The sequence below is a fragment of the Theropithecus gelada genome, chromosome 6, assembly GCF_003255815.1.
Source record: "Theropithecus gelada isolate Dixy chromosome 6, Tgel_1.0, whole genome shotgun sequence".
NCBI classification, from domain to species: Eukaryota; Metazoa; Chordata; class Mammalia; order Primates; family Cercopithecidae; genus Theropithecus; species Theropithecus gelada.
Genome location: NC_037673.1, coordinates 177,303,348 through 177,326,818, shown reverse-complemented (window position 1 = coordinate 177,326,818; position 23,471 = coordinate 177,303,348). Strand labels below are relative to the sequence as shown.

General features: G+C 48.2%; 1 pseudogene; it reads left to right on the top strand.

Annotated features, from left to right (window-relative positions):
• The first annotated feature begins 17,660 nt into the window (after positions 1-17,660).
• Positions 17,661-19,795, top strand: LOC112627124 (annotated as a pseudogene).
• The last annotated feature ends 3,676 nt before the right edge of the window (positions 19,796-23,471 follow it).

Sequence of the window (23,471 nt, the reverse complement as noted above, 5' to 3'; positions counted from 1 at the left end):
CCAAAACGAGAAAGGAAAGAAACAAGACAAGGAAGTGTTCGCGCTGGATGCGGTAGTATAAGTGGGTATAAGTGGGCATGGGAGTCCCGAGAGAGGGTGTAGAGGGACCTCGGAGAGACGTGACAGTGGCAGCGGAACCGTCTGGCGTTGCCTGTGGGCATGGGGGTGGCACAGCCGGGATGCGCTGGCACCACTTTCTGAGAGAGGGGACGTTCAGAAGAAGCTGCCTGGGGAATGGGAGGCCATGAGTTCGGGTGTGGAGCTGGAGCTTGCGGGCCTGGAGCACATGGAGTGGAAATGCAAAAGGAAATATTCTACAACACCATTTTCATTGTTCTATTGTTTGGAAGAACTCTAACCTATATAAGCAGCCACTTGTGGGACATTTGGATTGTTACCAGGTTTTTTTCTTTCTTTTTTTCCCAATTGTAAATAATATTGCAAGATTATCCTTGTGGCCCAATCTCTGTATAACATCATAATGATTTCCTTAGGAGAAATAGCTAGTGGAATGAATGGGTCAAATTTCTGTAACCGTTAAAGATACACATCAGCAAATTACTCTCCAGAAAGGTATTACCAGTTTATAGTGATTTATCTTCCCACTTATTCTGGCGTAAGGCTTCATTCACTCAGCACGTTTCTGAGATTCCTCTACGTTGTTGAGTTTACCGGCGGCTTGTCCGCGCCCCCACCGCCTTTGTTTTTGTTGTTGTTGTTGTTGTTGTTGTTGTTTTTTGAGACGGAGTCTCACTCTGTCGTGCAGGCTGGAGCGGCAGTGGCACAATCTCTGCTCACTGCAATCGCTGTCTCCCGGGTTCAATCGATTCACCTGCTTCAGCCTCCCGAGTAGCCGGGATTAAGTTTGCTCCTTTTAGTTGGGAATAGTATCCCACAATTCCCTCCCTTCCTCCCTCCCTCCTTCCCTCCCTTCCTTCCGTCCTTCCTTCTTTCCTTCCCTCCTTCTTTTCTTTTTCTTTTTCTTTTCTTATCTTTTCTTTCTCTTTCTGTCTCTCTCTCTCTCTTTTGTTCTGAGATCAGTTCTCACCCTGTCACGCAGGCCGGAGTGCAGGGCCCAGGACCAAGGCTCCCTGCAGCGTTGACCTCCCGGGCTCCAGGATCTGTCTTCCCACCTCAGCTTCCTGATGAGCTGAAACTACAGGTGAGTGCCCACCGCTCGCGCTTTCATTCTCTCTCTCTCTTTTTTAAGAGATGGAGTTTCACCATGTTGCCCAGGCCCCAGGCTGCATTTCTTGTTGGTAGATATTTGGGCTTGCTTCAGGTTTTTTTTCTTTTTCTTTTTCTTTTTATTTTTTTGCAATTATGGATAATGCTGCTACGAACTTTTGTGCACAAGTCTTCATGGATATATGCTTTTGGTAAATGCCTAGGAGTAGAACTTCTGGTCGCAGAAGATGTGTATGTTTAGTTGGAAAAAAAAAAAAAAAAAAAAACTTTTGGCCGAGCGCCGTGGCTCACGCCTGTTATCCCAGCACTTTGGGAGGCTGAGGTGGGCGGATCACAAGGTCAGGAGATCGAGACCATCCTGGCAAACAGGGTGAAACCCCGTTTCTACTAAAAATACAAAAAAATTAGCCGGGCGTGGTGGCGGACTACAGGTTCGCAGCTATTCGAGAGGCTGAGGCAGGAGAATGGTGTGAACCCGGGAGGCAGAGGTTGCAGTGAGCCGAGATCGCGCCACTGCACTCCAGCCTGGGCGACAGAACCAGACTTTGTCTCAATTAAAAAGAAAAAACAAAAAAAAAAAAACAAAAAAAAAACCTTTTGCCACAAAGTGGTTGTACTAGGTTGTACTATTTTCCTCCATCAACAATGTCCAAGCATTCTGGTTATTTTTTTTTAAATTCTAGATGTTCTTGTGGATATGTAGCATTTTCCTATGGTTTACATTTGCATTTAGCTGATGAGGGATAACGATGTGCACATTTTCATGTGTTTATGGACCATTTGTTTATCTTCCTTTGTGAAGTATCTCTTCAAATATTTTGTCCATTAAACAAACAATCCCCCCCACCCCCTCCACCGCCAGTAAAAGAACTGGCCTGGATAGTGGCTCAGCTTGTAATCCCAACACTTTGGGAGGCTGAGGTGGGCGGATCCCCTGAGCTCAGGAGTTTGAGACCAGCGTGGGCAACATGGCAAAACCTGGTAGTCCACCTGTAATCCCAGTTACCCTACTGGGGAGGCTGAGATGGGAGGATCCCCTGAGCTCAGGAGTTTGAGACCAGCGTGGGCGACATGGCAAAACCTGGTAGTCCACCTGTAATCCCAGTTACCCTACTGGGGAGGCTGAGGTGGGAGGATCGCTTGAGCCTGGGAGGCGGAGGTTTCATTGGGCCAAATTTGCACCACTGCACTCCAGCCTGGGTGACACAGTGAGACCCTGTCACACACACACACACACACACACACACACACACACACACAGAACTGAGTGGTTTAAACTGTATAATTTCAACACTTTGGGAAGCTGAGGCAGGGAGGATCCCTGGAACTCAGGAGTTCTATGAGACCCCATCTGTACAAAAAATAAAAATAAAAAATTAGCTGAGCGTGATGGCCTGGGCCTGTAATCCCTGCTACTTGGGAGGCTGAGGCAGGAGAATCGCTTGAACCTGGAAGGCAGAGGTTACAGTGAGCTGAGATCATACTCCAGCCTGGGTGACAGGGCGGGACTCCATTAAAAAAAAAAAAAAAAAAAAAAAGACACTCTTCGGTGTGTTTTTTTTTTTTCCTGAAACTTTTAAATTTTAGCTTCTATGTTTAAGTGTAAATTCTATTTTATATAACTTTTTTGTTATATATATAGCCACATTTCAATTGTTATATGTTACAAAATACTCCAATTGATTTTTCAACCTGTACTTTTTGCCTTTACCCACACACAGCCAGTCCAAAGAATACATATTTATATAACTTTTTTGTTTTGGTGTGAGGTTGGGATTAATGTTAATTTCTTTCTCCTATGGTTGTTTCTGAACCATTTGTTGCAAAGACTTTCCTTTCCATGTTGAATTGTTTTGGTGCCTTTGGTGAAAATCAAATAACTGTGTATTTGTGGGCCCAAATTATGTTTTTGTTCATTTTTGCTTTTCAATTAAAAATTTCAAATAGGCCAGACATGGTGGCTCACTCTTGCGATCCCAACACTTTCGGTGGCCAAAGCAGGCTGATCACTTGAGCTCACAAGTTGAAGACCAGCCTGGGCAGTATAGCAAAACCCATCTCTACAAAACATAAAAAATTGGCCGGGCATGGTAGTGTGCACCTGTGGTCCCAGATACTCAGGTTACCTGGGAGGCTGATGTGGGAGGATCGCTTGAGACTGGGAGGCAGAGATTGCAGTGAGCCAAGATGGTGCCACTGCACTCCAGCCTGGGTGACAGAGTGAGACCCTGTCACAAACAAACAAACAAACAAAATATAAAAATAAAATAAACCGCGGTAACAAAGAGACCTCAAATACCATAGCTTAAATTAGAAATTAAATAAAAGTTATTTATCCCTTAAAAAAATTCAAATAGGCCAGGCATAGTGGCCGCCCTGTGCAATCCCAGTGCTTTGGTAGGCTGAGGCTGGAGAATCACTTGAGGCCAGGAGTTGGAGACCAGCCTGGGCAACATAGCAAGACCCCATCTCTACAAGAAAAGGAGAAAAAGTTAGCTGGGCATGCTGATGCATTCTTGTAGTCCCAGCTAGTTGGGTGGCAGAGGCAGAAGGATTGCTTAAGCCCAGGAGTCTAAGGCTGCAGTGAGCTGTAATCGCACCACTGCCCTGCAACCTGGGTGACAGAGTGAGGCCATGTCTCCAAAATCAATCAATCAATCAATCAATCAATAAATTAATTAATTAATGTTTAAAAAGATTTTTAATATACCAGTCACATGGATGTTAGTATAATGAACAACTATAAACAACCAACATTTCACAATCAGTAAAATCTTGTGAATTTAGCTTTACATGTATATTTTTTGTTGAAATGTTTAAAAATAAATATAATCATTATATAATTTCATCCCTAAATATTTCAGTATAGCATCTTTAAAAATGATATAGGCAGGGTGCCTTGGCTTACACCTGTAATCCCAGCACTTTGGAAGGCTGAGGTGGGCGGATCACTTGAGGTCAGGAGTTGTAGACCAGCCTGGCCAATGTGGTGAAACCCTGTCTCTACTAAAAATACAAAAGTTAGCTACGTGTGGTGGCACACGCTGGAATCCCAGCTACTTGGGAGGCTGAGACAGGAGGATCACTTAAACCTGGGAGGTAGAGGTTGCAGTGAGCTGAGATCATGCCACTGTACTCCAGCCTGGGGACAGAGTGAGACTCCATCTCAAAAATAATAATAATAATAATAATAATAAGAAGAAGAAGAAGAAGAAGAAGAAGAAGAAGATACCTTTTCCTACACGGCCACATTTCAATTATCATATGTTACAAAATAACCACTCCAATTGATTTTTTAACCTGCACTTTTTGCCTTTACCCACACACAGCCAGTCCAAAGAATACAGAGTACAGTGCAACCACTGGAAAGGAGAGAGTTGCAGAGTCGGAGAGTAGCTCAGAGACACAGCATAGCTAAGTGAATGTGGACGTTCCCTTGAACACAAACACGTAGAAACCAATTAGTTGGCTGATTTTCTTGAATACAGGTGAATGTAGGGTTTATAAAAGAAAAAGAGGAGAAAGGAGAGAAGCACCACAGCCCATCTTGAAACAGGGAGTCTTTTTTCTCCTGTGGGTAAGTTGCTTGGCTAGAGTTTGTCACAAGTTTATGTCTGGGGACTGCCCAGAATGGGCTGGTTGAGCTTGTTGGGAAACGATTTAATTGTTTATAATTTCCCCAAAAATACTTAACTCTGCAGTGCTTGCAAAGTGAAGGTTGTATCTGCACCATTTTTTATCATTATAATTATTCACAAATTAACATAAGCTTTTGATTTTCGCTCAAGTGTACAACCAAAGCTACAGAACAGAATTCAGCAGTTTCTTTTATTTCTCAAACACAAAGCAATTTCCAGTTGTTTAAGGGTGGTAATATAGTTTGTATTTATGTCCTCATCAAAATGCACGTTGAAATGTAATTCCCAATATTGGAGGTGGGGTCTGGTGGGAGGTTATTGGATCATGAGGACAGATTTCTGATGGATGGTTTAGCACCGTGGCCTTGGTGCTGTCCTCCCAATTATGAGTTCTCCCCGATATGGTTTTCAAAAGTGTGTGGCACCTCCCCTCTCGCTCTCTCTTGCTCCCACTTTCGCCATGTGATGTGCCTGCTCCCTCTTTGTCTTTTGCCGTGATTGGAAACTTCCTGAATCCTCACCAGAAGCAGATGCTGGCGGAATGCTTCCTGCACAGGCTGCAGAGCCATGAGCCAATGAAGCCTCTTTTCTTATCAATTACCCAGCCTCAGGTATTTCTTTATAGCAATGCAAGAACAGCCTAGCACAGGGAGTATTCAGAAATACAAATTAGTTTAGCATATTGATCTTGTACCTTGCAACCTTGCTAAAGTCACCACACACACACATAATATGCATTCTAGTAGCTCCTTGTAGATTCCATTGGAATCTGTTAGCTCTAGTACTATTAGTTCTAGTAGCTCTTCATAGATTCCATTGGATTTTCTCAATAGATATCATGTCCTTGTGAATAATGACAGTTTTACTTCTTTCTAACCTAGATGCCTTTAATTTCTTTTTCTCACTTATCGCACTGGCTAGAACCTCTAGTGCTATGTTGACTGGAAGTGGCGAGAGTCAGCATCCCTGGCTGGCTCCTGATCTTGGGGAAAAGCGCCCTGTGTTTCACCATTGAGTGTGATGTTAGCTGTAGGATTTTCATTAATGCCCTTTATTGGGTTGAGAAAGTTCACTGCTGTTTCTCGTTACCTGAGAGCTTTTATCACGGATGGATATTCGATTTTGTCAAATGCTGCTTTGTGACTGCTGGGATGATCCTATGGCTTTTCTTAGTCTGTTAATACGGTGAATGTCATTGATTGATTTTTCAAATGTTGGACTGACCTTGGTCAGTAGCTGAGATCACGTACGTTATCTGTTTGTTTCTTTTTTCGGTGCCTGCGTCTCCCCTGGGGTGGAGGGCAGAGAGCTTGCTTGATTTGGTCCCGCTGTGCCCCTGGAATGCTGGCGAGAGTGCTGCTCAGTGCCAGCTCCAGGCAGAGCCAGGGCAACGCCTTTATCAGCTGATGAATGACTCCGGAGGGACAGGGACGGACGGACGCAGCGCAGCGCTCGCCACAGTCGCAGGTGGCCTCCGTGCTTCTAAAGCCATGAGCGTTTTCAGTTCCCACCTTTGTCAGTTCCCTGAAGCCTCAACAGAGTGGACCTGAACTGTGACACCTCCTCCAGTTCCCTCCCGCCTCCTGAGCCTCAGTCTGACTCTCCTCTTCCTCTACCTTTCTTTTGTTTATTTTATTTATTTATTTATTTATTGAGACAGAGTCTCACTCTGTTGCCCAGGCTGGAGTGCAGTGGTGCCATCTGGGCTCCCTGCAAGCTCTGCCTCCTGGGTTTATGCCATTCTTCTGCCTCAGCCTCCCGAGTAGCTGGGACTACAGGCACCTGCCACCATGCCCAGCTAATTTTTTTGTATTTTTAGTAGAGATGGGGTTTCACCGTGTTAGCCAGGATGGTCTCCATCTCCTGACGTCGTGATCTGCCCGCCTTGGCCTCCCAAAGTGCTGGGATTACAGGCGTGAGCCATCGCACGTGGCCTACCTTTCTTAAATGTTGGAATTCTACAGACACGGGCCTGACCTCTGTTCTCATGCGTGCTCTCTCCCTGGGCGGCATTGTCCACCACCATGGCTGCAAAGACTATCCGTGTCTCCCCCTGTTATCCCCAGCTCCCGTCTCTCACTTGACCTCCTTCCTCCCTTCCTCCCTCCCTACCTTCCTTCTTTATTTCTTCCTTTCCCTCACATATTATTTGTCTGTATGTGTGGTGAGAACACTTAAAATCTACTCTCTTAGCAATTTTCAAGAATACAGTATTTTTATTATACTCACCATGTTGCACAACAGATCCCTCTTGAATCTTTTCTTCCTGTCTAACTGAAATTCTGTATCCTGACCATCTTCCTTTATCCACCCCTCCCCACCACCCAGCCTCTGGCAACCACCATTCTATTCTCTGCTTCTGTGAGTTACACTTTTTAGTCTCCACGTAAGAGTGAGGTCATGCGGTATGTCACTTAACATGTCCCCCAGGCTCGTCCATGTTGTCACTAGTGACAGGACTATCTTCTTTTTAAGGCTGAGTGGTGCTCTGTTGTGCACATCCCCTACATTGTCTCCACCCACTCCTTCTCTGATGGCCGCTTGCTTTGCTCACGTATCTGGGCTATTGTGAATACTGCTGCAGTCAATATGGCGGCACAGACATCATATCCTCGGCAAACCGAGGATATGATATGGATACTTCCTCTGTCATCTCCACTCCAATTTCTCCAGGCCCTGAAGCTCCAGCTCCATGCCCGAACTCATGGCCTCCCATTCCTCAAGCAGCTTCTCCCAAATGTCCCCTCCCTCAGAAATGGTGCCAGCGCATCCCTGCTGTTCAACCCCCATGCCCACCATAAACCCCAGACAGTTCCGCTGCCGCCGTCTCCTCTGTCTGCCACACCCTCTCGTCAGGTCTCCCATGCCCCCTTATGCTACCACATTGGGCATGAAAACTTCCTTTTCTTTTTTCTCTTTCTTTCTTTTCCTTTGAGACAGGGTCTTGCTCTGTCTCCCAGGCTGGAGTGCAGTCATGCAATCACAGCTCAGTGCAGCATCAACCTCCTGGACTTAAGCAATCCTCCCACCTCAGCCTCTGGAGTAGCTGTGCCTGGGGACAAAGATTCCTGGCCTCAGCCCACTCTCAGATTCATGGGGAGACAGAACTGAGACTGAGAGCTGGTTCCTCTCCCTCTCTCGTGAGGACACAGTGAGATGGCAGCTGGGCATAAATCAGGAAGAGGATCCCTACCAAGAACTCCACTGTGCTGCACCCCGATCTAGACTTCCAGCCTGCAAAATTGTGAGAAATTAGTGTTCATTGTTTCAGCCGCCCAGCGCATGGTATTGTGTTATAGCAACCTGAACCAAGACAAGGGCTCTCAGCTGGGGAGACAGAAACTGATCTGGAGCCTGCACTCCACCCCGGGGAGGGGAAGATGGCTGTGGACCTGGACAGGGGGCCAGGACAGAGGCAGCGCCTGGGCTGCGGTGACCCTTGCTTGCCGCTTCTGCTCAGGGGCAGTGGGACAGGATTGCAGAAGGTTCCAGAATGCATGTTGGGCGAGCGGTAGTCCCTGCAGAGTTTGGGGTAACATGCACAGAGGAAGAAATGGTGGAAAAGCAGTAACAGGATGGCTTTAGGGCAGGGAGCTGTTGGAAAGTGGCAGACAGTGGGCAGTGGCACGAGATGGTCCAGCGCGGCGCCCCCTGACATGGGAGTGCCATCGTGCACTGCACAGCGACCTTCCAGGCAAGGAGGGACACATGCAAGACAGTGGTCCATGATCATGACGGAGCTGAACAACTCCTATGGCCTCGTGATGTCATAGCCGTACTGTCGTAGAACAGACGTCACTTGGAGTGACGGGCTATGCCAACCAGCCTAGGGGTGCAGGAAGTACACCATCTAGGCTGGTGTGAGGGCAGTCTGTGATGTTCACGCCAGGAACCACCTAACGACCATTTCTCGGACTCGGACTGCATCCTTGTTAAGGGGCCCGTGACTGTATGCCTTGGGAAGCCACACGTGACTGCTGTCCCGCCCTGCACTGACTGCCCAGCGAGCGCTCAGAATTCATTAGATATGGGGTGGACAGAGGAGGAAGACAGCACCAGCGCCCAGACAACAACAGCCTTTGGAATCACCATTTCCTGAACCAAGGGACCTCCCCAGCCACCCACACCAAAGCCTAAAATCTCATACCTCCTCTCTCTAAGGCTTGGGTCTGCAGACTTTCTCTGCAAGGGCCACGTACAGAAACTTTTCGGTTTTGTCGGAAGGACCCACGTCTGCCCTTTTAGTGCCAAAGCCGGCAAAGGTGACACATAACGAGAGGGAGAGGCTGTGTGCCGACGGAACTTCACTCACAGACACCAACATTTGAATTTCATCTAATTTTCACATGTCATGAAATATTATTCTTTTAATCTTTTTAAGCAGTAAAAAGTGTAAAAAATGTTCTTAGCTCACTGGGCAGTAGAAAAATAGCTTGTAAGCTGGATTTGGCTGGAGGGTAGTTTGCTGACCAAGGGAAAGGGAAAAAAACCAAACTTGCTCCAACCCGCCTCTCCCTCCAGTCCCATGCAGTCCCACCTTCCCTTTTTTTTTTTGTAACCACACCATTATCCCCACCATTAATTTTTCTCACTTTTGACTTGGTTTTCTATTACATAGGTCACTGTTCTCTCCATTGAAACTCCACCATTACCATGTGCTCAATTCCCAAACACATTTGGGTCTCTTTGTGGGTTCTGTGGATTCAGTTCCACTCCATTGATCTTGGTTCTTCCTGCCCCGGAACCAAAGTTATTACAGTTAGTAATACATGGAGGCTTGTCTTTGTGCAGATTTCTTTGTATTGGGATTTTCAGAAGACTTTCCTAGCCCTGGAAGGCTGGTTTAAAAGAAAGGTTTCTTTCCTGTCTGTAGTTCCTCCCAAACTGCCCTCTAGAAGGTGAACCCCTTGTGCTCCCACAAGCAGGGTGCTAGGTCCCCAGTTTCTTGACCTTGGTGGGTTCTATAAATCATTGCAACGTTGGCAATTGGCTAAGCAAGAAATGTCTTACTACTGTTTTAATTGAGTATATTTTTTATACATCCACTTATTTTGTTCTGTGAATTGCCTGTTCATATCCTTTGCTATTTTCCCCCATGCAGGTTTTAATGGTTTAACCAATTTTTAGGAGTTCTTTACCTGTATTTAATATGTAAATATAAATATTTACTTATTCCAGACATTTGTTATATTTTATATGTAATGTGTATATTATCTCCTAATCATTATATGTGTTGCAAATATTTTCACTGAGGTTGTCCCTTAATTTTTTTTTGAGATAGGGTCTCGCTCTGTCGCCCAGGCTGGAGTGCAGTGGTGTGATCTCTGCTCACTGCAACCTCTGTCTCCCAGGTTCAAGAGATTCTCCTGCCTCAGCCTCCTGAGTAGCTGGGACTACAGGTGCCCACCACCACACCCAGCTAATTTTTGTATTTTTAGTAGAGACAGGTTTCGCCATATTCGCTGTCTGGTCTTGAACTCCTGACCTCAGGTGATCTGCCCACCTTGGCCTCCCAAAGTGCTGGGATTACAGGTGTGAGCCACTGCGCCTGGACGTCCCTTAATTTTTAACAGTGATAAAGTTAAACTGTAACACCTGGTTTGTCACTGTCTTCTGCCCTTGGCTGTAAGCTTATGACCGACCTGCTGCTCACCTGTCTGCTCACCACTGCACCCCGAGAGCCTGTCTGTCCTTCCTCGTGGCTGCCACAAAAGCCACAGGCCATGACCAAGGTTTAGATGGGCTACTTGGTGCAATTTCACAGGAATGTCAAGTGATGGACAAGACCATGCAGGGAACCCGGCAGGGGCAGCAGATCCTTCATTCCTTCCTTAGGATTCCTAGGGTGTTGATTCTGGGGCATCACTGCTGTGCCCGCCTCCATGGGTGTCTGTAGGAGCTCCACCTCCTGTCTGTCTCTTTCTGAAGCTGCAGCCCACCCTTCTGAGAGGACACAGCCTCTTCAGTGCTCTGGACAAGTCTATGGGACTTCATTGAGTAAGGGGGGGTTGGGGTTTATTATTAGAGATGGGGTCTTGCTGCATTGCCCAGGCTGTACCCTAACTCCTGGGCTCAAGCAGTAGCTGGGAGTACAGGAACGTGCCACCCCACCCCACTGGCTTGTTTGCACTTCATTGTGAACAACTGATCATTAATGAGTAACAGAAAAGGGATGACAAAAGCAGGAACATAGAATACTTCCAGAAGCTTAGGAGCCATCGATGCCCTCCAGCCAAACACCACCAAGGACACACAGGCAGTTGGTCAAGTTGGGATTATTGCTCATTGCAGTGCAGGAGAACACACACTTCAGGGAATTGTGGGTGTCTCCCGGGAACGGGGTCTTAGAAGGTATTAATAGGATGTGGGCTTTAGCTGGGGATTTAGGGGCAATGTCTGAGTTTGCTTTAAACTGGATGCTGTTAGAAAGTGAGGGCGGTTCCATGACTGGGTGTCTTGATAAAAGATACCTAATCTATGAGAAGGGAAGACTAGAGGGAAGAATAAGCTGTAATTGACAAAGAAGAAACAGCCACTGGTTTTGGCTGGGAGTGTTTGGTGCTTTGTGGGTGGTGCAGTGAACTTCTCACATCTGTGCTTAGATGAAGTGATGAAGTGGCCTGGCTTGGTCTCCTTTCATCTTTGTCTCCAAGTAGCTCTGTCTGGGGCTGGCATTCTGTGGGGCTGCTTATGTCCAGCAGGAGAACAGTATGGTGCGGCTATGAGCGCCACACCAGCTTCCCAATGTCAGGGCTGCTCTTTAAAAACTTAATTTTGGGTTGGGCGCGGTGGCTCACGCCTGTAATCCCAGCACTTTGGGAGGCCAAGACGGGCGGATCACGAGGTCAGGAGACTGAGACCATCCTGGCTAACACGGTGAAACCCTGTCTCTACTAAAAAATACAAAAAACTAGCCGGGCGTGGTGGCGGGCGCCTGTAGTCCCAGCTGCTTGGGAGACTGAGGCAGGAAAGTGGCGTAAACCCAGAAGGCAGAGCTTGCAGTGAGCTGAGATCTGGCCATTGCACTCCAGCCTGGGCGACAGAGCGAGACTCCATCTCAAAAAAAAAAAAAGCTTATTTTTTTCAGAAGTTGTTGTGGCCCCTGGTGGATCCCTGTGACCTTGTGTCCTGGCTTTCCTAGTATAGCCTCAATGCAAAATATTTTCTCTTGTTCCATTGGCCAGAATGAATGTGCTGGCATTTGGATCTGAAAATTTACATCCTACAGAAAAAAATCCTGATGCTTGTTAATGCTAGCTGCTCCTTATTTAAGCACCTGCTATATGCCAGGCATTCACAGTGAACTTCCAAACTCTAATCTTAACTAAAACCCCAGGCAGCAGGCTTCATTATCCTTGTGCCCACAATAGAGGCATTTAACTTGCCCGCAGTCACACAGCCAAGAGGTGACTCAAATCCATGTGGGATTCAAGTGCAGGTGTCCCGACGCCAAAACTCAACTGCCTTCCACCAGCTACATGATATCTTCTGATTTGAGACCCAAAGACTTCATTGTAGGCTGACATTTTGCAAGTTTCTCAACTGCCAGATGGGGTCACCCCTCTCCCAGAAGGCCCGATCTGGGTGGAGCACTGGGTGTCTCCTGAGCCCATAGGAGGAGGCTGATTTGAGGGGGGGTTTGCAGCCCTGAGGCCTTCCAGACCCTGGGAGACAGGCTTGCCCTGGAGGAAGCCGCCCTTTCCCAAGCGCTCAGTAGCCCACCCAGTTCCTCACACTCCTTCCCAGTCTCCGTGTGCTTGGCCCTCAATCCAGACCTAGAAAGAAGATTCTAGATCAGCTCGTTTGCAGATGAGGAAACCAGGCAGGGTACGAAGTGCGAGGGTCCCACCAGACAGACACTCAGGTACTAGTGCCCCTCACCCCCACGCACCCCTCATGGCCACGGCCAGCTGCCTGTGCGGGACAGTGTCCCTACTTAACCCCAGCTGTCCTGAATGACTGTTCCCTGGGCCGGCAGGTGCTAACTCCTAAACTCTTCATGGTCATTGCATGGTAGGTTCTGTTGTCTGTTTCCTGGTGAAGACACCGAGGCTCCTAGGGTGTGCTGGGGCTGACCCGGACGCATGCTCAGGTCTGGCTCTGACGACCCACAATGGGAACCTCACGCAGACAACGCCCTGGCGCCATGACTTGCGTGATGCCCCCTGGAAGCTCACGCCGACTCTCAGGTTGGGCTCGCTGGGCTCCCAGCAGATGTCTCTGAAGCGGAGACTTGGTTTTCGTTTTGTTTGTGTTTTTTGGAAGCGTGTTGCTCTGTTGTCCACATTGGAATGCAGTGGCTCCATCACGGCTCACTGCAGCCTTCTCCTAGACTCAAGCGATCCTCCCACCTCAGCCTTCCCAGTAGCTGAGGCTATAGGTGCACACCACCATGCCATGCTAATTTTTTTTTCTGTGTGTGTGTTTTTTTTTCCTGTTGTTGTTGTTTTGTAAATAAGGGGTTTTGTCATGTTGCGCAGGCTGGTCTTGAACTCCTGGGCTCAAGCGATCCACCTGCCTTGGCCCGTCAAAGTTGTGGGATTACAGGCGTGAGCCATTGTGCCCGGCCTTGAAGCAGAGCTTTATGCAGGAAGTTTTTGGGGGAGTGCTCTTGGGATCACATCCTCAAGGGAGGGAGGGAGGCGTGACTGGGCAGAGGGAGGAGCTGAGCAGCCAGAAGGTTACCACTGAGGCCTCAGCCCACCCCAGGGGCTCTGGGAGGAGCCTGCAGGAATGTGAGGCTGAGGTGGGAGGGCCTGGCCTCTGTGCCCCGTTCCAATCAGTCTTTGGGTTCTGGCTGCTTCCAGGGAGGAGGCGTGGCCCTGGGTGAGGCATTTCCCTTCCTCAGGGCAGTGCCTACAGAGGGGCTCAGTGCAGGCTGTGCTCCCTGTCAATCGAGGGGTGCGTCTGGTCTGGGTGGAGGGATCTGCACGGGGCACCACAGAACCCACCCTGCTATGGTCACCAAAGACCCGCACAAGGACCTTCCCCCTTGTTTCCCGGGTGGGTCTTGAACCCCTGGCCTCAAGGGATCCTCTGGCCTGGACCTTCCAAATTGCTGGGATTACAGGCATGAGCTACCACGCCTGGCCTGAGATTTTAAGTGTCTTAACACACTCTCAGCCAGGTGCGTGAGTCATGCCTGTAACCCCAGCACTTTGGGAGACTGAGGCAAGTGGATCACTTGAGCCCGGGAGTTCAAGACCCACCTGGGCAACATGGGGAGACCCCTGTCTCTACAAAAAAATACAAAAATTAGCCAGGTGTGGTGGCAAGCACCTGTGGTCTCAGCTACTGGGGAGGCTGAGGCAGGAGAATTGCTTGAGCCCAGGAGGTCAAGGCTGTAGTGAGCGGAGATCGCACCACTGCACTCCAGCCTCAGGACAGCCCACTGCGGTAGGGAGGGGCTGTTGCAGTAGGAGGCCCACTCCTCTGACAGCAAGAACCTCTATCCCAGGCTACAGAGAGGCCTTCACGTTTGCAGGGAGGAGTCAGCACGGCTAGAAAGACCAGGGCAGGTGGGGTGGGATGAGCAGTGACAGATGGGATAGTGGATGGGGGAGTGTTCTCTCCTGAAACTGAGATTCTGAGGAGGGGCTGTTAGGGGGATTTCTGTGCTGCTCAAGGTGGGCCAAGGTCACAGCCTGCGGGGAACCAGGAAGCCCGACTAAAGTACGGACAAGTCAACAGGTTGTTCAGTATTGAACAACAGGTTCAACAGGTTATCCAGATTGTTCAGTATAGACAAACAGTTCAGCTAGTCACTCATGAGTTGAGGATCAGGAATTTGGAGGGTCTGGATCTGGCCTCGTCGTTGGTCAACAGGGGTTCACCATGAGCCTTATCCATGTGGCAGGGCAAAGGCCTACAGGAGGATAGGGCGTTTCTTCTATTTTTAATAATTTCAACTTTTATTTCGGATTCAAGGGGTATATGTGCAGGTTTGTCACCTGGGTATACCGTGTGGTGCTGAGGCTTGGTACTCCCTCACCCGGGTACTGAGCATAGCACTCTATTTAGTTACACAACCCTCCCCTCTCCCTTCCTCCCTCCTACCTAGTAGTCCCCAGCAGCCCTTGTTGCCATCTTTATGTCCATGACTACCCAGTGTTTAGCTCCCACCTACAAGTGAGAACATGCAGTATTTGATTTTCTGTTCCTTCATTAACTCACTTAGAATGATGGCCTCCAGCTGCACCCATGTTGCTGCAAAGGACGTGATTTCGTTCTTTTCTATGTTGTGTCGTACTCCATGGTGTATATGTGCCACACTTTCTTTATGCAACCTACCATGGATGAGCACCATGGCTTTGCTATCGTGAATAGCACTGCGATGAAAACACAAGTGCCATGTGTCTTTTTGGTGAAACAATTATTTCTTTTGGATGTAAACCCAGTAATGAGATTACTGGGTCAAAGGAATTTTCAAGTTCCTTGAAAAATTTCCAAACTGCTTTAGAGGGTGGAGGATTTCTTAACAGTCGCCGTTTCCCAGGAGCTCAAGGCTTAGGTGGACGTTTACTATTTTCAGCATCACACCTTATGTATCCATTCCCCACAGATGGACATTGGGGAAGTTTCCCGTTTGGACTGCTATGCGATAGAACAGTGCTGCTGCCTCAGCCTCCCCAGTAGCTGAGACCACAGGTGCTTGCCACCACACTTGGATAATTTTTGTATTTTTTGTAGAGATGGGTGTCTCCCCATGTTGCCCAGGTGGGTCTTGAACTCCTGGGCTCAAGTGATCCACTTGCCTCAGCCTCCCAAAGTGCTGGGATTACAGGCACGACTCACACACCGGGCTGAGACTGTGTTAAGATACTTAAAATCCCAGGCCAGGTGCGATGGCTCATGCCTGTAATCCCAGAAATTTGGGAGGTCCAGGCCAGTGGATCCCTTGAGGCCAGGAGCTCACGGGAAACAAGGGAAAACCCTAGTACTCTACAAAAAGTAAAACAAAAAAAACCCTTGCCACAGCTGGAGTGAGCTATGATCGTGACACTGCACTCCAGCCTGAGCGACAGAGAAGAACCTGTCTCAAAAAAATAAAACATAAATAAAAAACACCTATCTCTGGGCTCCATCCTCAGAGTCTGTTTGCTGGGTCTGGGCTGGGGTCCAGGAATTTTCATTTCTAACAAGTTCCCAGGAGATGCTGCTGCTGCTGCGTGCAGAACCTCAGCCACAGGGGAAGGTAGCTTTCTGTGACTTGCTGTTTACTACTTATTAAAATTCACTGAGACATTGGATGATAAGGTGTAGCCTTGTGTGGTGGAGATCCAAATGAGTCTCGTTGTGTATAAAAGATAGCCCAGAAGCTACAGGTTTATTGCCTTGGGATTTATTAACCTGTTTTGTATCAAACTTAGCAGTTATATCCATCCTTCTTCCTCCCTGAGTGTGTAACCCCACTTCTCCAACTCCCTGTGACTCAGACTCACCATCCTGACAATTCCCTCATCAATCAGCTATATGCTTTTGATGTGTTTGCTGTACATGTACATGACATATTGATAAGATACATGGTTTGTATATGTGTTGTTCATGTTTCAAAGATCATGCTTTCATGGCAGAAACATCTATATATATACTCCAAGAAATGTGTGGTTGTTCCTTACATCACTGTACTGTAGAAAACCTAGAAGGAAACAATCAGATGTGATCACTAGGAGTGTGGTTACACAGCACATGGTCCATCCACTTTATACACTCAAAAATAGTGAAGTGTGGGCCTCTAGGCCTGGCAGAGGGCAGAAGCTGGCAAATCTGTTCCCACACCCAAAAGTATAAAATAGGACACAATTGTCAAGAGCAGTCATTTCAGAGCTCTCAAAATTGACCAAAAGCAAATCATCAAATGGATGATAGCTCATAATATATACTCATAATAATGTGAGTATATATTCATAATATACGCTCATATACTCATAATAAAAAGCTGCCAGAACTCTAGTTAGAACAGCAGGACTTTGCAGCTTTCTTGCCCGGAGCTGCTGCCATTCTGACACCCCGCCTTGATGTCCTAGGCTGGGCCGGCCTTGCAAACCAGTAGCCTCACCAGTAGCCTCACCCACAAAGGGGCTGATCTAATTTGGAATTGGGGAAAAAACTCAGACCTGCCGATTAGACGGGATTGTTTCCTTGATTTTGGACCCCTTCATGGGTGGGAACTGGAGAGGCTCCTGTCACTAAGCCTGCCGGGTGGGGCGGGGTGGAGGACACTGCATCTATGAACAAATTTAAAAAACAGCCATGTGTGGTGGCTCCCACCTGTGGTCCCAGCTACTCGGGAGGCTGAGGTGGGAAGAACATTGAGCCCACGAGTTTAAGGTTGCAGTGAACTGTGAGTCCACCCCTGAATTCCAGCCTGGGCAACAGAGTGGGGCCTTCTCTCAAAAAAAAAGTTGCATTGTGTGAATATACTGATATAAAACGTAGAAAGAAATTATTTAGGCAGATAGTAAGGGCAAAAGAGTTCTCGGCAGAATTTCCCTTCCCACAAAAAGCAGCCTCCAAAATCATTTCTTGTCCGACAAAGAGCAGCCTGAAAAACCAAAACCGAGCTTGAAACAGAGAGAAGCCAGCCGGAAGCTTGCGCCGGGGAACGCTGGCAGCCGGAAGCCTGCGCCGGGGAACGTTGGCAGCCGGAAGCTTGCGCTGAGGCAGCCGGAAGCCTGCGCCGGGGAACGCTGGCAGCCGGAAGCTTGCGCTGAGGCAGCCGGAAGCCTGCGCCGGGGAACGCTGGCAGCCCTGCCAATAGAAAAGGCCCAGACGTGTCCCACACGGAGGCTCCATCTTCCCTTTTTTCGTTACCACACGTACAGTAATAAAGAAATGGGCAACATACTGTTCTTGTTATCTTTCCTTGGCTACTGTAAAGCGTTTAGAGAAAGTCACAGGGAGGGAGCACGCTCTTCCACCTTCCGGGTGCTGCTGTCTTTCTGGGAGCAGTGGCCCTGCTGTGCAAAGCGCGAGGGATCACCGTACTGGGTTCGAACGCGGGATTTGACATCTTGGTGGTGGGCGAATTCAGTGTTCTGGAAATTGTCCAGAAGGGACTACATAAGACAAGTCATTAGAGAACTCGGAGCTCAGGAACGGGGCCTCCTCTTTAGAATGACCCTTGCTCACCTGCGGAGGGGCTGGGATGCTCTACGTGCCCGGGAGGATCATAGGCACAGCCGCCGGCCTTCCCCGAGGTGGACAACGCGGCCTCCTTTGCTGACAGACTGCGGGGAGGGCCGTAAACTACAATTACTGCCGTTCACTGAACGCCCGGCAGGCTGTGTCCCTGGCGACTGTGTTTTGATGGGTCCGTGGGCTGCCTCCCCCTCACCAAGTCCTCAGCCACCGGAGGGTAATTGCACCTGCTCGTCGGCCTAACACGCCTCGCCCTGGGCTCTGAACGCGGCCACAAGAGAAGGATCCTCACTCTGGGCCTGGGGTTTCTCGTCATCCCGTTTCTCTCCGCAAGGAACCTGCTCTTCCGAGTGGGCTTCGTGGTTTGGTCGCAGAGCGAGTCCTGTCCCTCCCCAGCGCCGGGCGCCGCGTGCTGCTGACGTTGGGATTCGGAGCCCTGAGCAAATGCACCGCGGGAAAGAGACTCAGTGCTGCGGTGCTGGGAACCTGGGCGAGGTGCTGGGAACCTGAGCGAGGTGCTGGGAACCTGAGCGAGGTGCTGGGGATCTGAGCGAGGTGTTGGGAATCTGAGCGAGGTGCTGGGAATCTGAGCGAGGTGCTGGGGATCTGAGCGAGGTGCTGGGGATCTGAGCGAGGTGTTGGGAATCTGAGCGAGGTGTTGGGAATCTGAGCGAGGTGCTGGGGATCTGAGCGAGGTGTTGGGAATCTGAGCGACGTGCTGGGGATCTGGGCGAGGTGCTGGGAACCTGAGCGAGGTGCTGGGGATCTGAGCGAGGTGCTGGGAACCTGAGCGAGGTGCTGGGGATCTGAGCGAGGTGCTGGGGATCTGAGCGAGGTGTTGGGAATCTGAGCGAGGTGCTGGGAACCTGGGCGACGTGCTGGGGATCTGAGCGACGTGCTGGGAATCTGAGCGAGGTGCTGGGAACCTGAGCGAGGTGCTGGGAACCTGAGCGAGGTGCTGGGAACCTGGGCGACGTGCTGGGAACCTGGGCGACGTGGTGGGGTGCAGGGGCCAGGGGCGGAGGGGGTGCGGCTGTGCAGAGGCCCGGTCTGCGTCCTCAGTTCCCCACAACACTGGCAACAACCCGGCTGAGAAAGGCAGCCAGGCAGCCGCCAGCAGGTGCCACCGGGAAGCGGTAAGATGAATTCCCAAGTAGGTTCATGCCATGAATAATCTTGGAAATAGCTTAAAAGAAAGGCACGAGCTACAGGAAGCTGAGGAGCTGCCGTCTTTGGCTGTTCAATCACAGCCAGACTTTGCCGCTGCGTGGACGGATCCAGGCATCCTGCAGAACAGCCTGAAACGGTTGGAAGCGGCAGAGCGAAGTTACTGGAGGGCGATTAAACACAGAAGGAAACACCCAGATTGTCACCACAGCCTCGGGCTCTGTACGCTGATCTCAGTCGCCACGTGGATGCCTTGAATGCGTGGAGAGAGGAGCTGACACCAGAGCACAGCCTGGCCTGCAACACGTGATGACACTGCTCGAAAATACAGGTAATTTAGCTCAAGCTGAAGCAGTTGAAAGACAGGCACTGGAATGAACAGCTAACGATCCCTCTGTCATGTTCTCGTTGGCAAAGGTGCTGGGGAAATCCCAGAAATACAAGGAATCTGCAGCTTTGTTCCTCGAGGCAATGAAAGCAAATCCAGATTCTGCAGGTTACCGTGGTAACGTGGCTGTGCCTTATCACACTGGGGACACCTAGACTTGGCCAAGAAACACTGTGAAATCTCATTGCAGCTTGACCCCAGGACATTAGGAACTAAGGAGAACTACGGTCTGCTAAGAAGAAAGCTAGAACAAAGGCAGGAGAAAGACGTCTGATCCTTTTTCCTTCATGTTTTGAGTTTGAGTGTGTGTGTGCATGAGGCATATTGTTAATAGTATGTGGTTACATTTAACCATTTAAAAGTCTCAGACATGTTATTTTATTGATTTTTTCTATGAAAACAAAGACATGCAAAAAGATTATAGCACTAGCAATATACCCTTGAATGCTTGATATGATTTTTCATTGAAATTGTATTTTTTCAGACAACTCAAGTGTAATTCTAAAATTCCAAAATTGTCTTTTTTTAATTAAACAGAAAAAGAGAAAAAATTATCTTGAGCAACTTTTAGTAGAATTGAATGTACGTTTGGGATCTGAGCCTTGTCAGGTACGGACTAGCACTACTAAACTTCAGTTATGACCAAGAAAGGATAGACTGACTCCTACACTTTGTATAAATATTGAACGTGTCTATATGTTAGCATTTTATTTAATGACAAAACAAATGAAGATTCTTGTTTTTTTATCTCTTTTTTTAAAAAACAATATACTGTGAACCTCGTTTGTAAGGAAATATTTATTTGTATTTTCATGTTTGGAATGGGACAAATAATCGAATGAGGAATGGAAGTTTTAACATGTAGCACATCTATTTGCTTTTCCCCATAGGAAGAAATTGACTCTTGCAGTCGTTTTTGAATGCTCTGACTTGTGCAATTTCAATACATAGGAGGTTATGTAATGTAATATTTTACATAAACTATTACTATCAATGGAAAGTTCAAGCCATGCTTTAGGCAAGGGCAGGCAGCCTCACATCTTTATTTTTGTTACATCCAAGGTGAAGAGGGCAACACACATTTGTGTAAGTTGCTTTTTAGTGTTTTAAACTGAAAAGCCATTTTCCATTTTGCTTAATGAAACTATAGACATTATTCTATCCAGAAAATGCAAAATTTTCTCTCAAATGGAGCCACATTTGAGGAGTTTGTGGTATTTTTAAGAATTGAGTTGTTCCTGCTGTTTTTGTTTTGTTTTGTTTTGTTTTGTTTTGTTTTGTTTTTTGAGACGGAGTCTCGCTCTGTCGCCTGGGCTGGAGTGCAGTGGCCGGATCTCAGCTCACTGCAAGCTCCACCTCCCGGGTTTACGCCATTCTCCTGCCTCAGCCTCCCGAGTAGCTGGGACTACAGGCGCCCGCCACCTCGCCCGGCTAGATTTTTGTATTTTTTTTTTTTTTTTAGTAGAGACGGGGTTTCACCGGGTTAGCCAGGATGGTCTCAATCTCCTGACCTCGTGATCCACCCGTCTCGGTCTCCCAAAGTGCTGGGATTACAGGCTTGAGCCACCGCGCCCAGCCTCCTGCTGTTTTTTATTTGATCCAAACCGTGTTTTTGTTTTGTTCTTCTCTGTGCGCTGTTGACCTAATGATTTATACAATCTCTGTAATTTCTTATGCAGTAAAATTATTACACAAACTAGCAAAAAAAAAAAAAGAGGAAAAAAAAAAAAAAGAAATGGGCAACATGGCGCAGCTCAGGCAGAGAACCCATCTGCATAGTAAAAGATTAGGGTGGGGACTACCAGAGATTCGTGGCCTATGCAAATGGCATGCCTGGTCCAATCAGTTTTTCTTGCCCGATGTAGATCAGACACCACCTGCTCACCAGCTCCTCAGTAACTCCCCTGCATTTCACTGTGGAGCCACAACCCATTTTTCTGAGCCCCCTCTCTGTAGCAGAGAGTTATCTTTCTTTCTCCTATTAAACTTCTGCTCTTGGCCGGGTGCGGTGGCTCACACTTGTAATCCCAGCACTTTGGGAGGCCGAGACGGGCAGAAGGACCAGGAGTTCGGGACCAGCCAGGCCAACATGGTGAAACCCATCTCGATTAAAAATACAAAAACTCGCCGGGCGTGGTGGCACATGCCTGTAATCCCAGTTACTTGGGAGGCTGAGGCAGGAGAATTGCTCAAACCCGGGAGGCAGAGGTTGCAGTGAGCTGAGATCATACCACTGCATTCCAGCCTGGGCGACAGAGTGAGACTCCATCTCAGAAACAAAACAAAACAAAACTTCTGCTTTTCATCTCACTCTGTGTGTGTTCACATCCTTGATCTTCATGACCATGAGACAACGGACCTCAAGTATTACCCCAGACAACGAGGCCTCTTCAATACACATTTGGTTTATCCATTCATCAACTGATGGACATTTATGTTGTTTCCACTTTTTGGCTATCATGAACGACGATACCATAAACATTTTGAGTACAATTCTTCACATAAACACGTTTTCAGTTCTCTTGTGTATATATCGAGGAGTGGAGTTCATGGGTTGTATAGTCACCCTATGTTTAACCTTTTGGTGTAGCAAAGTGAAACTTACAACATAGCAATTCCACTCACATCGTTTCTATGAGTGGAGTTTATATGAAATTTACAGAAAAGGTAGATCAGTACAGACAGAAGGCAGCTTGTCTAGGCTGGAGGCCAAGAGCAGGGCTGGCTGCAGGTGGGCATGCGGGACATTTTTCTGGCAAAGGAACTGTTTTAACAGTGGATTTTTGTGCTGGTTGCAGAACTGTATACAGTGACTAAAAATCACTGAGCTGTAGACTTACAATCAGTAGATTGTTTTGTATTAAATTGTGCCCCAATAAAGCGGTTATAGAATGCTAAAACAGAAAAACACACCCGCAAACACAGCAATGAGGCAGTTAGTGTTTCCCAGGGAGCAGCTCAGGTGACAGCTGCATTGTGCAAAGTGATCCCTGTGACCCAGAGCATAGTTAATGTTTGGGTAATGCTTTAATGCAGCCTTACATGACAGGTAACTTGCACCTTGAAACTTGAAGTTCTTGCTAGTGTTGCTTGTAATTAAGCTAAAGTAGTTATATAACGAATAAAGATAAGAGTAAATTTAAGGAGATGCCAAATAAGTGAAGGAGGTGAGCAGCCACCGCAAGACTGAAGCTGGGAGGGGCGTGATGGAAATCATTCAACCCAAAGCTGCCGGAATGGAGACCTTGCCAATAGATGGGTTAAAAAAAACAAAACGTGTGTTTTACAGAAACGAAATGAGGACCCATCATAAGATCCAGTTTATGGTCAACACGGGCACATTCCCCCAGCTGTGTGTCTGCAGGAGGCGTCAGTGTGTGCTGCTGTGTTGTGTGATGTGGAAAGTCCTGGTGTTTGAGGAGATGGGCACTGGCTTTTATCTTCTACAGCTGTCTTTTATAATCTAAGGGGAGAAAAGCTTCTGTTGATGAGCACGTGGGTCTGCAGGAAGGTTGTGGTGTTGAGTGTCCGGGCCCTCTGCAGGGGCCGCCGGGGCCGGTCAGCTCCTCCGCTGGCTCTCAGGGTTTGAGTTTCACAACCCCTGGAAGTCCTGGTTCCTCTTGTGGAGTGGCTCTGTCCAAATTTCCTCTCATAAGGACACCAGTCAAATTGGATTTGGGCCCACCCTAGTGACCTCATGTGGTGTAATCACCTCTTTAAAGACCCTATCTCCAAATACAGTCACATTTTGAGGTCCTAGGGGTTGGAGCTCTGAGATATGAATTTTCAGGGGGACACAGTTCAGCACTAGCAAGGTCTTTCAGGCCTCAGGACTCCAGCTGAGCAGTGAGGCAGAGTCCAGAAGGCAAAGGGAGGCTCTGGAGGCTTTCACAAGTGGGACCATCCTGTGCCATTTTAGGCAGAAGGTGGAAGGAAGTGATCTTCTGGGG